The 17213-nt window shown below is 38.5% G+C and overlaps 1 long non-coding RNA gene across 4 annotated transcripts in view; it reads right to left on the bottom strand.

Annotated features, from left to right (window-relative positions):
• Positions 1-17213, bottom strand: part of LOC141582265 (uncharacterized) — a 329329-nt gene that overhangs the window by 163780 nt on the left and 148336 nt on the right. For all 4 annotated transcript variants that reach the window (XR_012515088.1, XR_012515087.1, XR_012515089.1 and 1 more), the window contains exons 2-3: positions 7711-7803; positions 6855-6954 (exon numbers count right to left, since the gene is read on the bottom strand). This is a non-coding gene — a long non-coding RNA (uncharacterized LOC141582265). The remainder of the gene's footprint in view (positions 1-6854; positions 6955-7710; positions 7804-17213) is intronic.

Raw genomic sequence — 17213 nt, 5'->3', positions numbered from 1 at the left:
AAAAAATTGTACATGTTCAGTACAGATGCAATTATTTTTTTCAGTATTTTTGACCGGCAGTTTGTTGTTGAATCCACAAATGCAGACCCCGCCAATAAGGAGGTCAGCCTGTACTTTAAACAAGGCATTTGTAAGCCATTCTTTTCTATTACTCAGTAATCATAATATTTTAACTTTATAAGATTTATTTAATGTTACCATTTTTAGTATCACATATTTGATTCCACTTATTGCCCTAAGGGCAATCCCATTCTTTATGATCCATTAACACCTCCTTTACCCTCATTTTGCTTGGTTTATTTTTGGCTCCATTTCCAAAGTAAAATCTTTTCTCTTTCCGAACTTGTTGTTAGTGTTTTTTGTCTTCTCAGCTTGATTTTCCAGTTCCTCTTAAGGACTTGGCTTAGAATCAACCTATTATTATTATTATTTTCTAGTTTGGGCTACCCAGGGTAGGAAACCTTGCATTACTGGGCACTAAAGTGCATACTCTCAATTCTCTCTGTCTCCTTGACTAAGTCTGACTAATGCTCCTTATTGATATTTGGTAACCTATAGTATAGAGCTACCTGTAATAACATGTTAATGCTCTATCACAGTCAGAGAATAATTACCAGAACTGGCAACATTTCTTACTGCAAAGTGAAATCCAACCCAGCCACAGCAATGCCATACAAATTATGTTTGTATGGGACCAAAGTTGTAGGGGAATGGAGGGTATTCAAATGAGTATTCTAGATCTGCTTTTGAAATTGAAGCAATACTCAAATGGCATCAGAATAAAAAAAAATGGGAGATACCACAAGATTATGGGGAAAAGATAAAATAAGGGGTTAGCAATTTATCTCTGAAGGGGTTTTGTTATTTTGTGCCATTGCCAGGGTGAAAATATAATTTTAAAAAATCAGCAAGATTATCTTTTCTTTTTAGCTCATGTAGGATAAATCTCTTGCCGTATAATTAGCCAGAAGGACTTCCACTGGTCATAAAGGCCTTTGGTAATGCCAGCCTCCCCATCCCGTGTAGACTAAGTGAGCTACTCTCTGGATATCATGAGCTTCTGAAAATTGGTGGTGGGAGACACTGTCTGGGTCTCTGGGCTGAGATACTGCTTGTAAGGCTAGTGTTTTCGTCTCAGGTCTCAGGTTCCAAGGGCAAACCCAGAAATGGTAGTGGTGATTGATAATTCTTGAAAACAGTGCTTTTACAGATTCACAACAAAGCACAAAAACATTAGCTATTGCGGCTGCAATCTAAGGGACTGCAGATAAAAAATGTTTGGGGCCAAAGTGGAGGAGATGGTTACAAATGGTTTTGTAGTATAAACACAGCTGGAGACGTTTTATTTAAATGAACTGAAAGGGCAGCTTTTAAAAGCAAAGCGCATCTTGAGATTCATAAAACTGCACCCATCGCGAAAGCCTTGGGTGCAAGCACAGTAAAACATTCAGGACAGCTGGGGTCAAAGAGTCTTTCACAGATATATTAAGAAAGAAAGGCATACTAGAGAGAGAGTAGTCTGCTAATAAATCAGAAAAGGAATGAAAATCATGATGGTTCAAAAATGACTGACTTACTGACCGGATGTATAGTCAAAAAATAAATAAGTAAATGTTAACAGCAAAGCTAAGGAAAAGTAGTCTGGGTTATTAGAAAGCAATGACTACTTTATCCATATAAAGTTGCTATTGATGGAAAGCACTATTAGAAAACATTTGAAAAATTTGAGACATAAATCAGTAGTCTGGGAAGACATATTTCTCAGCTCAGGCCAAAGATGATTTGGTCCTTTGCCACGCAAGTGATGCTAAATGCAATTCTTACTAAAATGAAGCAGGTATGTCTGTAACTGTCATAAAAAGACCTATGGAACAAAAAGAAAAACAAAAAGCAATCACAAAGAAAAGAGAGTGGAAGGGAGGACATGGGAAACAATCTTTGGATGAAACTGTGAAAGTTTGATGCCATGGAAATAAGACACATCCAATATATTAGAGAAAGAATTTTAAAGTTAGCTAGATGCCCGATAGAAAAAAAGAAATTGGCCAATAATTTGGGACTCCACATTTCACCATGTCAGTTCCTTTTGCTTGAAGGTAAAACATGTTGGAAATGCATTTACTATTGACAAATTATACACCAGGTTTATAAAAGATCTTGACCAAAACCCATATTGAAGCCAGCGCTGCCCTTCACAAGCAAATTACTTAACAGCACATTTGATTGTACATAAGAGGAATCCTGACTCAAACTTAATAAAATGCCTTATACAAATGAAATTTCTGCAAATAGGTCTAGCTGCAAGAGAGCTTGATACAGAGTCCCAGTGTTGTCCTAAGGCTCATTTACTTCCTATTTTTTTTTTTTTTCTGCTTTACTTTACCTGCTGTGGGGCTGCATTCTAAACCTGCCTTCATGGCTCCAAGGTAGCTGCTACAATTCCAACAGCTCACCCCTGCCTTAGAAGAGAGACGATATCTCTGACCCACCATCCCTAGAGCAAGTATTGACATTCATTCTGATTGGACAAGCTTAAGTCACAACTCTAATTCTAAGAGTAATACTCAGGCCAGGATGTGAGGAATCAAGACTTGTGGAATGTATTGACTGGCTTATGTCCTGTAGTTTATTTGCATAGCCGGTGGTCCAGTCAGCCTCTGCAGAACTGTATGGATCTGGATCTCCAAATCAAATACAAGCTTGTTAGATGGGACAAGAGTGGTAAAGGATGCAAATACCATATATGCAAATGTCTACTACAAGATTAATAGAGAAAGGGGCATCCAAAGATAAAAAGAGCTAGGAACAGCCAGAATTCCTTTTATCCCAGTACCCTTACTGTCTGACAGTCCTTCATTTATCCAAATGCATCCCTTAGAAAGCAGATTGAAGCTGGCTTTATTTAGTTGCCACACCAAAACCCATTTCCACTGGATCAGATCTGGATTACAAGATTTATATCAGGTATAGCTGGAAAGGAAAAGAAATAAGTTGACAAACTTGAGGAATGCCATAACAAAGGTCGTTGACAGAAGACAAGGTTTCAAATTTGGAGAGATTTAGTCTAAACCAAAAGCTCCTGGTGTCTAAGGAAGAGTAGAAGTCAAAGTCAAAGATGCACCCCAATGTCCTGAGCTGGATGGAGGCAGTCCAGCTAATCCACACCCTCACAATAAGCTCACTGGTCTACATAGACAAGCTACAACACGATGCTCAAATCAACTGTGTTGGCACCTGCCTTAGTCATTCCCAGCATGCTTTCACATCAATCCTGTTGCCACTAAAGAAGACATCTTCCAAGGGCTCTAAACGTCATTTTTATATTTGGCTGGTATATCCTAGATGCTAGAGGCAAAAGACTTCAGATAGCCACAATACTGTGGTTGATATAAGAGCTGATCTTTGGTAACGGTTAATGAGGTGTCTTCTAGACATCAGTGAATAGCCAGCAAGATGGTCAACACCTTCATCATATTGGTTCTTAATCTATGTGTCAAGATAAAATGATCCAGCAAATCTTTTTCCCAGAAAGCCTATTTCGGTTAAACACAAGGAAATCACCGATATAGCTGAAAGCCTGATGAAGCAAAGTAAGTAATAATCTCACTTATAAATGTATTGACAATTTATACAATCCCTTGCCCCTTGGTTTAGTTTGTCTTTGAATTTGCAGCAGTAAAAAGAAAAGCATCATAATATTAAATACAGGGAAGCATTCCTAGAGATGTTATTTGTCTTTATAGTTCTCAGATTGAAGCCCTTGTATCTTATACTTCATTTGGACATTTTTTAAATGGAGACTTTTCCTTATGAGGTTATGTTAAAGTTTCACTATATGCAAATATGTGGATGCGTATGGTGGATTTATTTTTTAAGAACCCTCTGGGAGTCTGATGATTGTCTATCTGTCCCTCTCTTTCTTTTTTACCTTTCTATTCATCTGTTGCTTGAATTTTTTTCTTCCTCCCTCTAGTATGTTTATGCATTCAGAGAAGAGTCTTCTGGGAAAATAATGGAAGGGAAAAGCTTGTGATTTATCATTACACTATAATGGGTGCCCTGCTTCCGCTGAAGGAGGTCAACCTCTCTTAGAGATACCACAGTCCCTCCTTATTAACGTTCTGTTCCCACTAATGGCTTGGGGTAGGGCAGCCAGGTCTTACAAGGAAGGCATTTAAGAAGAGCACTTTGTTTAATGGAAGCTGGGGGGTTTTACAGGGACACACATAGCACCAGGCTCTCTGGTAAGAGTGACACAATTGCAGATAAAGAACACTCTCTCCCCACCAGAGGCAAAAAAAGAAGGCTTTTGAAAAAATCAGTGTGCCCTTTGCCCTCCCTCCTGTACTCAGCTGCTCCCTGTATTCCTGATTCTTATTCTGTGACACCTCTACAATGTCTGCCCCTTTCTCACTCTTCTTATTTCCTGACCTCCTTCATGTATTTTTCACTCTTTAATAAAATTCTTTCTTTGGTCTACCCTATTGCCCATTCTCTTGCTAAGTCACTGGTTTTATCACTGCCTTGTTAAAACCCTTTGCACTTATAGAAGAAAGTTGAGATTCATTCGCGGACGTCCTCTCCATCTCACTGTGGTGTCTGCTTTCCCTAAGCTGCAGCCGCACTCATCTACCGGCCATATCTTGAAACTGGAGCCCAGGAGATCAGCACATAACCGGAAAGTGTGAAGTGGGACAATCTGAAAGCATCCAGATTCAACTGGGCACGAAGGCAAGGAAAAGAACAGCATGCCCTTTTTAAATACTGTGTTTAAGTGATGTGGAGGCACTACTTTGGTGCATAGCCCTCTTTGTGTTTCTACTCTTGGCACAGTGCTTGGCCCATGGTGAGTATTAAAATAATGTAGCAAATAATGAAATAAATAAAAGTCAGATTCCAAAAATGATTTTAAAAAGGAACGAGGCATGGGGACTTAATTTCAAAGTGTAGAGCCAAGGGATAAGAAGTGAGTTTTAAATTTCATCCCCTGTGTAATGGTGCATGCTGAGAATAGTACCAATGCCAGTGTCCATTTTGTGTATTAAGGTTCATCCTAATTATTATCTTCAATATAAATGATTCATTATGATGGCAAACTGGGCAATACTTCACATACGCATGTTTGTGACATGATATTATTTATCATCACCTTCCAGAAGGGGGCAAAGAGGCAGAGACTGACCACCATCACAAAGTAACCATCACAGTGTTCATAAATAATAGAAACACAATTTTTTTTTTTGAGACAGAGTCTCACTCTATCCCCCAGGCTGAGTGCAACGGCACAATCTTGCCTCACCACAACCTCCACCTCCTGGGTTCTAGCCATTTTCCTGCCTCAGCCTCCTGAGTAACTGGGATTCCAGGTGCCTGCCACCACATCAGGCAAATTTTTGTATTTTTAGTAGAGACAGGGCTTTACCATGTTGGTCAGGCTGGTCTAGAACTCCAATTTTTTAACTTCCCTTAACATCAGCCTTAAATGTTGCAATACATTGAGTCAGCTGTGTTGCTGTCTTAATTAAATGCAAAACAAAGAACAACGATGCTGTTCTTTTCAGACTTGTGTCTATTGTCACATAGGTTTGGCCTATTATTTAATGAATAATCTCTGCACCAGCTTACTCCTAATCCATGTTCTGAACTGATTTTAAAATTCAACGGGCCAATATGATGAAAGGCTGAAAACAGAGTAAGCATCCATCATGTACAGATTAGTTAAATAAATAATGTCACCAGTATAGAACAGAATACTATATAACCATAAAAAAGAATGAAATGGTAAGTAGATTTATATGCCCTCACATAAAAATATACCCAAGCTACATTTTTTTTTTTTTTTTTTTTTTTTGAGATGGAGTTTCGCTCTTGTTACCCAGGCTGGAGTGCAATGGCGCGATCTCGGCTCACCGCAACCTCCGCCTCCTGGGCTCAGGCAATTCTCCTGCCTCAGCCTCCTGAGTAGCTGGGATTACAGGCATGCGCCACCATGCCCAGCTAATTTTTTGTATTTTTAGTAGAGACGGGGTTTCACCATGTTGACCAGGATGGTCTCGATCTCTCGACCTCATGATCCACCGGCCCCGGCCTCCCAAAGTGCTGGGATTACAGGCTTGAGCCACCGCGCCCAGCCCCAAGCTGCATTTTAAGTTAAAAAAAATCAAGTTCCAGAATATTATGTATTGATTCTCCCTCTGCTGTAAATTTGCTGCAGCTCCTTTTACAGCCTCACTTACTGTACCCCAAAACACAGTTCTAAGAAGCCAGATAAGAGTTGTTAATAATCTTTTAATAATCTGCACCCAGGGGGAGCAGAACTGGTGGAGAAGCATTAGTTAGGAAAGATCATTTTTATTGGAATATCTTACCAAGAAAACAATTAATCTTTTTTTTTTTTTTTTTTTTTTTTTTTTTTTTTTTTTTAAAGATGGGGTTTCACCATGATGGCCAGGCTGGTTTTGAGCTCCTGACCTCAGGTGATCCACCCACCTTGGCCTCCCAAAGTGCTAGGATTACAGGTGTGAGCCACCACACCTGGCGAAAACAATCTTATAGTAAGAATGTTAATTTTAGCTATTAGGAGTCCAACAGCAAAATTTATTTATTCTAGGCCTATAAGATGGGAATTTTTTTAAACCTGTGTTTAGCAACCACAGTGACAGTGAGCATAGGTAGAGAGGGTGTTTTGTCATAAGACCAATAAAGTAATCCTAGGGAATAGTGATTGATCCATTGATCCACCCATCCATTCATCCACCCATCATGTCATATCCTATCTATTTTTGTCAGCTTGGGCTGCTATAACAAAAATACCATAGACTTAGTGGCTTAAGCAACGAACACTTATTTCTTACAGTTATGAAGGCTGAGAAGTCCAAGTTCAAGGCGTTGACAGATCTGGTATCTGATGAAGACATTCTTCCAGATTTTCAGATGGCCCTCTTCTTCTCGTATCTTCACATGGCAGAGGGAAAGAGAGCACTGATTATTCCCTCTTCTTATAAGAGCACTAATCACGAGGGCTCCACCCCATGATATCTTATAAACCTAATCACCTACCAAAGGCTCCCATCATCACATTGGAAAGTAGGACTCCAAAGGATAAACTTTGGGGGACCCAAACATTCAGTCCCTACCTCTATCTCTCATCTATTCATATATCTACCTATGTATACCCAGAGAGAGTTAATTCTCATCATGTGATTAGAATGTGCTCCATTAGTATGGAATTTTTATTTTCCAGTATTCCATTTCTGAAACTTCCTGCTTCTATCGCCACCCATTTTTCTTTTCTTTTTTTCTGAGATGGTGTTTCGCTCTTGTTGCCCAGGAAGGAGTGCAGTGGCACGATCTCGGGTCACTACAACCTCTACCTCCTGGGTTCAAGTGATTCTCCTGCTTCAGCCTCCTGAGTAGCTGGGATTACGACATGAGCCAGCATGCCCAGCTAATTTTGTAATGTTAGTAGAGATGGGTTTTCTCCGTGTTGGTCGGGCTGGTCTCCAACTCCCAACCTCAGGTGATCCATCTGCCTCAGCCCCCCAAGTGCTGGGATTTCAGGCATAAGTCACCGTGCCCGGCCCCCATTTATCTACCCTCTCCTCTAGGACGTATTTGTCAGTTATTATGTGGGATGCAGTATTTGCTGCTTCTGACTAGGGAAGATTCTGTGGTAATTCTTGTTATGGTGGTAGTGCATGAAACACTCACTTCAGCCTGAGGCTTCTCACTCCACACAGATGCACAGATGCGTGAGTCTCCTTGCAGGGCATCGCCAATACCAACGGGAGGCACATTCCTACACTGGAAGATGAAGCAACTGGATGAATTTTAAGAGCCATTTCAACTGTAGTGTTCATAATTCTGTAAATATTGCTGTTACCAAAGCCAGGACTGTTAGTGAAGAAAGCACGGAAAAAGAGAGAATTTACCCATGGAAATACCACTTTTGACAAAGAACATTTAAGGAGATTGTCTTAACCCATCTTGCTTTGTCATTGATTATTGATTATGGGCCCTATCACTTAGAAGCCTTCCAAAGACTTACATAGGATGTTGCCTTACATTACATCATCTTCTTTTCTGCATCCTTATATAATGGGGAAGGCACCAGCTTTACTGCACAGAAAGGGGTAAAGCTGGGTTTATGTAATATCTTTTAACATTTTTTTAAAGAAACATGTTTAAAGATACAAACTTGGATTCTAGCATATTTTTGAAATAAAAAAATAATTTTAATATAATCTATTGATGTATAAGCATAAATATATGATTTATTGCTTTTCTTGATTTAATATGGATTTTTTATTCCACGTAGTATTACTGAGTGTGAAGACTAAATCCAAGTATTACTTTTCAATCAGTTATCATCTTCTCATTGAATAGAACACAATTATGTGCTATTAAATAATCTATTCAATATTATAGTTGCCAAAAAACAATAAACTATTCAATTGCTCTTTGTAGGTATTTAATAATTATATACAGCAGAAAATAATTTGACATTATTAAGCAATTACCATTTAATTATTATTGTTAGCAAAATCCATTAAATGGCATTCAATCAATTTTTCTACAATTATGTTGTTTAGTAGATTATATTTAATTCATCCTTCAAATCAAGGTAAATTTAAAAATCACAATCTTCCAGGCATAATTTTAAAAACATTAAATAGTTCAATATGTTAACGATACTTTTCAAAGATAAGAACCTCAAAAAAAAAGTAAACTGACAAGTTTTGCAAAATTGCAACTTCTGATAAATCCATGTCACTTTGCTTTTGGATCTCAAACCATATACCATGATAAAATTATTAAATCTTCTTCAAGATGGTAGTGTTCATACATTTAAAAAATTATTTAGCCAATTTCAATCAAGCTTTTCTAGTTTTGATTGCTTCCATCTCTGCCACCCACAGACCTTGTCTTTTGCTACAGATTTTGGCACCACACTGTATTTAATCTAGTGTTTTATTATATAATGTATTATTGCTCTATATTTTTTTTCTATACACAAATTCTTTTCTCCATCAAAATGTTAACTTCCTTAAGAGCAGAGAACCGAGCGCGTGGGCGAGTGTGTGCACAAACGTGTTTTTCTCTCCATCTATTTAACAGCTTATTGCACATATGGTGGGAACTGAATTTAATGAAAACAAAATAAATTGGGTTGACTATTGAAATGGAGCTTTGACCAAAGCTTGTGGAGTTCTTTCTGAGGAAGCTATAAGATTTAAACAATTTGAATGATCCAGTGACAAGGTTTTATAAAACCAACTATATCCAATTTTCTGCATTAGTTGTTCAATCAGATTCCTTCATCCCAACCCTGTTTTATTTATTAAGACCAAAGTCATCGAATATTCAAAGTAGTCAATACTGCCATTGGAGCCCTTTGAAAAACCATCAAAAATGGCTTAGAGTCAGCTATTATCCAAGCAACCCAGAAAAGAAAGTGATCATGGTGTACTTCTTTGGGTTGAGTGGAATGAATATGTGTCTTTTATGTCACCCTTTTAAATTCTTCTAATGATTTTACTTTATAACAATGTTTTCAATGTACTCCAGTTTATATTTCACCTCTCTTCGGGGTCCAACAAATGAAAATCTCACTTTCATTTAAAGGTCCAACTCAAATATTTTGTCTTTGTGAGGCCTTCACAGGTCGGTCCTTCCTAACCTGCCTCCCTCAGATAACCTGCCCCCCTCATACTTTTTGTCTTCATCCTAGTGGATAACGCTTTGTGTCACTCTCCACTGAAGCATGTATCATTTGGAGGGGCAGCCATTAAGGTATATGCCTGTATCTTTTCCTTCTCAAATGCAAGCTCTTTCAGAACAGAGACTTTTTATTTATGCTTGTTTACCCAGAGCATGAATATAGCAAACACTTGGTATTTACTGGATGAAAACAAATCACATTCGAAAGAACAGTAGGAAGGGATTGAGAAATAGCAATGCAGAGAAGCAACTACACCCAGGTGGAGCAGGATGGAATCTCATTTCAACCTCTTATTTGGCTTCTGTCCCATCCAAACATAATTGATAGCAGGGGGAGCTGGGATGGGGGTGAGATCCAGGAAAGCAGAGCAGAATATCCCACATTTCTCCACCTCTTACGTCACTTTTTCCTGTGGTCCACCCTACTTGCAGCTTTGCTAAAACACAGTTTGTCACAGTTAGTCACAGTTAATATTCTCAGCTCTGTTCTGAGCTCAGCACCCCTGGAGTCCATCACCTAGGATTTCACAGCCTCTCTGGCTTTTCCCAATGCTCCGCCTACCCCAATTTGATGAAGTCAGGTACAGAAATGTTCCCACAGCTGTGCAGATCTAAAGAGTGCCAGGGGTCCTGCCTGTTTTAATCTAAAAAGTTTTTTTCTTTTTCAATACATGTGTTGACTTGTCAACATTGATGGAATTGGTTTGTTTCCTACTTTTCATTCAGCTAGTGAAGAGCCAAAAGTGAATTGTTAGCCATATATTAGTTCTTCTCGCCATTTCTAACACTGCCGCAATATACTGTGGTTGCAAGTAGAGTCAAAACTCAGTGATTAATAAAAAATAAAAAATAAAAATAAATAAATAAATAAATAAATAAACCACAACTCTCCACCTCACCTAATTTTCCTTTCCAACTTGAAAGGAAACGAGGCTTCAACCTATTTGCATTTTAAATTCAAAATATGTATTTAAGGCACTAAACAGGGTCCTCTGCATGTTGACAGCTTCCTTTTTAACTTAGCTCAGACTGGGCTCTGTAACGTGTTGTGTCTTGATTTGCAGAATATGTGCACTGGCATAATGTTTAATTAGACTTCGGTGTCAACTTTAAATCTAAAACCATCAGCATCTAATGAAATATCAAAAGCATTTGGCTTCTGCATGACAGATCTCCTGCATGAAATCGACTTCCTCTGATTAAATCATTTGAAAATAAATAAATAATAAAAGAAGAACAGCCAACGAGAAGAAAGTGAACCCAGCTTCATAGATGAGGTGTTCCTCTGGCCATAGCTGCAAGACAGAAGAAAATAGAGTGGAGGTGACTGTCAAGGGAATTCAGATGCCTCTTTCCTTATTTAATTAGTAGAATTTTGAACAGATGGGTGTAGATTTAATTAATGCATATAAAATTATTTTGTCATTGGCTAACATCATGCCTTCAGGTGGGCTTCATTTTTTTTTTTTTTTTTTTTACATTTTAAGTTGAATTCAGGAACCACAATGAGAACTAAGTTGGAATACAGGAGGCTAAGATACAATCTCTGCCTTCAAGAAGGCTACGACCTCATAGTTGGGATAAGTCAGGTATGGAACAGTGAAGCCAGGTAAATTATTAGTTGATGACCTTAGGAAAGACACTTAGCCTTTATTAACCTCAATTTTTTTTCTATAAAATGATAATACTAATAACCCCCAAGTATTATCAGGCAGATAAAATGATAATGAATATAAAATATTCTACTTAATTCAGTGCCTGACATATAGTAAGTACTGAATATGTTTTAGATGTTATGAGTTATCCACTGATAATTTTTAGGAGAGTAAAAATTGATGAAGCCAGTGTATATTCGTTTCTTATTGCCGGTTTGTGTTGCTTCAGTAATTCTGTGTCTACTGAGATGACTTGTATCTCTAAAGCCTAACTCTTTGGCCTTTAGAGAACCCACAAGCCTAAAGATTATGAAGTTCAGTTTCCTTCTTTATCTTTGGTTCCCATCCAAAGTAGCTAGTGTTCCCCTTCCTCGAAAGTTGTTCTATTTTAGGAAAGTTACACTTTCTTATACAAGAGTGATTTCTCTGGTGAGAAGTAGCTTTGCCCACCTGCCTGATGAGAGATACTCTCCTTATCCCATCAGAGAAGAGTCATTGTTGGGCTTCACACCTAAAATGGTTTGCCAATCTGTGTTCTAGGAGTAGGCTTCTGAGCTATAAAGACCCTAAAACTTCTGGGTGACAGAGACCTATATCTCGGATTCTTGCAACAACCCAGAAAGGTAGTTATCATTAAGATCCCATTTCATAGCTCAGAAAAGGAGGCTCAATGTTAAGTGATTTATGTAAGTCTATATAACACATATAGAATCAGAGCTTGACTCTACAGCTTTCATTTTTTTGCCTATACCTTATACAGCTTCTATATGTATGCATTCAATGCCACGTTGCCAAGAAGGCCATAAGGACTTAAGTTTTTGTGTGTTTGTTTATTTTAAGAGACCAAAATCAGGATTAGATATTTTAATTCTTAGATACGTATGTATTTAGACATGCTGAGAGGAAACTAACAAATCAACTGCATATTGAGGAAGGAGTGGTATACTGACTAATGTACCTCCATCTGTTAGTGTGCAGCCTGGCTTACACCCAGAAACTAAAGGTAAAAGAGTTCAGCCACTGGAGTTTTAACTGTCTAGTCCCTCAGGAGTTCCTGCGGTAAGAGTCAGGATTGGACCACCTTTTGCCAGTTGGGGAAAAGTGCATACACACACACACACACACACACACACACACACACACCCCACCTCTGTTCCATTTCTGCCAGGTCCTTAGTGTCTTCATTCATTGTGCTACAGGGCTCACCCTAAATGTTCAGGCCATCTGCTCAGGGAATGATGCTTTCCCCACAATTATCGAATCATATTACAGTAAATATTAAATACAGCATAAATAACAAGGGTGAGGCCACTCAAAGTAAAGGAAAACAGGAGGATCCAACACAAAATCTAGTGCCAAGTAGATGTCCTAGGTATAAAATATGCATTTACATGTTTGAAAGGCAATGAGAGAAGAATTTAAAACCAATATGAACTGACCTGACACACTGGTTTGACTGAGAGCACTTGGCTCTGAACAAACTGTTCAAAATGACCAGGTGTTTTGGGCAAGAAGTACGTATTTGCAATTGCCTCCTAGATTTTGTCAATTCATGGGTTGAAAATTGGTGACCCACTTGTACACCCACCTGCATATTCTGTTCAGTAAAACCCAGTGTTCATGAAATTTAATTTGAATATCTTTAGAAAGGACATGGTCTTGCTGTTTGCCCACAGCTAACCTTGCCCTATTATATCAATCCTTTCCTACGTTTAAATTGCCTGCCTGGAAGCTGAATACATGTGTTTGCAACTGTGAATCCAAACTGTACTGTATCTTTTGTTGCCCTGTTATTTATAGTCTTTCAGCTTTGATTGCTTCTACGAGTATTCCCAACTGTTTTCTTTTTAATGGGACACCTCTCAGTTGCAAGGTATTTGTACAATATGTCAAATAGGACTGAAACTACATTATTTGCAGGACTCAATGCAAAATGAAAACATGGGGTAATTCTTATTAAAAAATTATTAAGAATTTCAAGATAGTACCAGCAGCAGAAAACTAAACAGAGGTCTGGGTCCTTCCGAGCGTGGGACACTGGGGAATTGTCCAGGCTGGAAATCCATGAAGCTAGCTTTGATGCCCAGGGCTGAGAGGACATTCTTAGATTGTATTTTCCAGTAGATTAAGAGCTCTCCACAACATAGTCATCTAGCTCAAATGGAATGAGTGTTTTTAGAATAAGAGAGAGTTGGGGCTCTTATCTATATTATACCTGTCAAGAAAGTTGGACTAATTTTGTTTGACGAGGTCTCACTTAGTAGAAAAAATAAGGAGCAACAGTCTTTTGTTATCAATGATTTCTTGCAAACCTTCTGACTTGTTGAGGCTGAAATCCTATATAGATCATTACTATCTTAAGTACCAAGGCAATATAATACATCATTTCTTTATTGCTACTTTATTATGTGGCAACATAAAATAATCCTTTCTTCCATGGATCCTATATTTTATATTTATTGTAATAATTGGAGCTGAAACAAGCCAGAAAGCAATGGATTTTGTTATGAAAAGGCATTAAGCACAGCAAGAAAGCTTGATAACATTTTATATGGAGACTTGCAAGAGTAATCAGAAATCTGGCCTGGGAAAGAAAGGAAGGGATCCCCAGTTAAAGCTGGAAAATGGATCATAAACTTTTATCTCTGCCCCCTCCTGAAAGTCTACTCTTATTATGTGGAATAATTTTTAATAATATGTAAATCAATAAACTCAGAAGAACAGAGAACATGGTACTAGATAAAAGACAACATTTTTGAAAAGAAAAAGCAGATAAACCACTTGAGACTCACTTAGCAGAGCAAAAGTATCTCAACTTAAGCCTTCAGTTGAGTGGCCAAAAATAAGCCACTCAATTCAAGCTTCAGAAGTCTCAAAAGCCTTGGAAATTGGAGGCAACCCCTACCTCTGAGGGTAGAGATATAAAGGGACTGAAATGGGAAGACTGCCTGAAAGTGTATTTGAAGTTCACTTCATACCCCAAGGCCCTTTTTCACTCTTCTCATCTAGCTGATTACTTTCTCTCCATCCTAACAGGGATAAGCCGTTTTACTCTCTCAGGAAAATGAATCGGAGGGGTTCCAGGCAAAGGAATGCCAGGCATACTGAAGATCCGGTGCCTAAGGGGGAAGGAGGTTAAGTAAAAATATTCACTCCCAACTAAAAGACTCTCCAGTCTTCCCATCCATTTTCCCTTTATAATGTAGAGAGTTAGAGGCTAGCACCCTCAGGAATGCGACCTTCAAAGAGAAAAGACTTACAGAAACCAAAATTTGGGAGAACTTGCAAGGAAAGTATGTGGTCCCTGCCTCATCGCCATACAGTGAATGCCAGTCATCACCAAACCCTTTCCAAGCATGCAGAGGCTTCTAGTGGGTCTTTTAATAACTCCCTCATAAATGGACTGTCAAAGATCACCCTATTTTGTAAAAAGGGTCTAACATTAAAGACAGGTAGGAAAATTCACAAGTATGAAAAAGAACAGGAAACAAAGACAATTTCAAAGAGAAGAAAGCTTTCAAAATCCCATTGTAGTTAATACCTTCAGAGTGAGATGTGACTATATTATACTAATAAACTTTGAGTAGGATATTTTAAAAATGAAAAGTCACAGAACAAGAAAGAGCTTCGGAAAATTAAAAATATAGTAGTAAAAATAGAAAATTCAATGGAAGAGTTGGAAGATAAAATTGAAAACATATCAGTGACCTGTAATTTCAAATCTCAGTATGCCAGGTTCTCACTTAATTATCTCACAGAAGTCTAGATTTGATTTTTCCTCAATGTTCCCTTCCAATAAAATATTTGAGAATTCTCACTTGTGCTTACTGGAGTAGTCTGTGTGGCTTATTTTCACTCTCCCATTTTTCTGTGGGTCCCCATAACAAATGTCAGGACCTAAGCTTTCATCCTTCTCTGTTATTTTTAGAATATACCAAATGCAGTGGCATAAAGAGAAGGGATATGGTCATATACAATAAGAGTTTGTATGTCTCCAGGGCCTCTAAACTAGTGCTAGGGTCTCTTTGTCTCTCCGATCTGTTATCCTCCTTGCTCTGCTTATCTGTACTACTTAACAAAATTTGCATTCTCCCTGGCCTAGAACACACTGTATATCCTTTATGAATTTAATTTATGTATTAAACCATAACTGGCTCTTACTCAGAATATAATTTTAGCCATTTTCAATGAATGTTAAGTCCCACAGGAGCAAAGACTTTTGCTCACGTTTTATCCCCAGTGTCTGAAAGAATGTGATACATAGTAGGCACTCATTAAATCTTCATTAAATCAATGAACTAATGCTCTGCTGAAAAAGATCCTAAATCAATGGAGAAAACATTTTGCAAATCTAGATATTGGTCCCTCCCTCACTGGGCACCTGTACTCATTATTTGCGCAGTTAAGTAGCCTGACATGGCACCAATGAGAGAGTAGACACAATCAGAAACATGGACACTGAAATTGTATTGGCAATGATCCTACACAGAGTGGTCATTCCCATGGTTTAGTAGTAGGGTGACTTTGGTATATGATCCAAACCAGTACACTTTTTGTGAGTGAAAGCAAGTGATACAAAAATTGTCAGGTATTAGGCCGGGCGCGGTGGCTCACGCCTGTAATCCCAGCACTTTGGGAGGCCGAGGCAGGTGGATCACGAGGTCAAGAGATCAAGACCATCCTGGTCAACATGGTGAAACCCCGTCTCTACTAAAATACAAAAAATTAGCTGGACATGGTGGCGCGTGCCTGTAATCCCAGCTACTCAGGAGGCTGAGGCAGGAGAATTGCCTGAACCCAGGAGGCGGAGGTTGCGGTGAGCCGAGATTGCACCATTGCACTCCAGCCTGGGTAACAAGAGCAAAAATCCGTCTCAAAAAAAAAATTGTCAGGTATTAATTGATTTAAAAGAGGCACAAGTAATGAATGTTGCTTGCAACCAGGACATCTGATAACCTTATTTAGGTTATTGATTATTTTTAGATCGACATTAAAATAACATTTTGTTACCAAAGAACATTTAAATTATAAGTTAAATTATTATAAAGTCTACTCCAGTAATAAAAGGAAAATTGAATGAGAAGCCTGTTTTAAGATTCTATCATCCTGTATGTGAAAACAGAAAAAAAAAAGTATAAGTTTAGATGACGATTTTCAGAAAGAACATACTCAGCTATGATATGGTATTCACACTAATATTTTCCTTAATGGAGCCAGTGCTTTGTATAAGTAATTCCATGTCTGCATCTGGGTATCAGCATAAGGTCAAGACCTTTTCCCTTTTTTCTGGCCTTGATTCTCCATTATATGTTTTTTCTTTTCTCATGATCTTTCACCTTTTTTTAAAGGAGCAGTTTGCTGTCTCCCATCAAGACCACTTTCTGCAAAAAGCTAGGACCAAGAGGCTGCCAGGGGGCCAGCGGCTCCTAACAGGCAGGGTGAGGGGCTGCCAGGTGATGAATGGATGCATGTGGAGCAAGGTAATAAACCAGCACCCCAGTCATGTAATCTTCCATTAAAATGAAATGCATACCAGGCATGCGGTGCTTCTGCAGCTTGCACCCTCTCCCATAGATGATCATGAATAAAAGAGGAAAGTGTACTGCTGACAGATGCCAGCATGCATAAAGGACACTTCCTATAAAGGCAAAGCTCCGGCTAACAGATGGACTAAAGATGTGAGATGCAGAAAGATTTACCAATCTAAATAATTCAAGGGAATGTCGTATGGCAAGCTAGCGCTTTTCAGAAGGAGCCAGCAGAAGGTGCAGATGGAAAGGCAGGCCAAGCCTTTCCCATAAACCCATTAAGAACAGTACTTGTCTGAGCGACAGTATG

The sequence above is a fragment of the Saimiri boliviensis genome, chromosome 19 (genome assembly GCF_048565385.1).
Source record: "Saimiri boliviensis isolate mSaiBol1 chromosome 19, mSaiBol1.pri, whole genome shotgun sequence".
Lineage (NCBI taxonomy): Eukaryota > Metazoa > Chordata > Mammalia > Primates > Cebidae > Saimiri > Saimiri boliviensis.
This window is presented reverse-complemented; position numbering and strand designations above follow the sequence as displayed.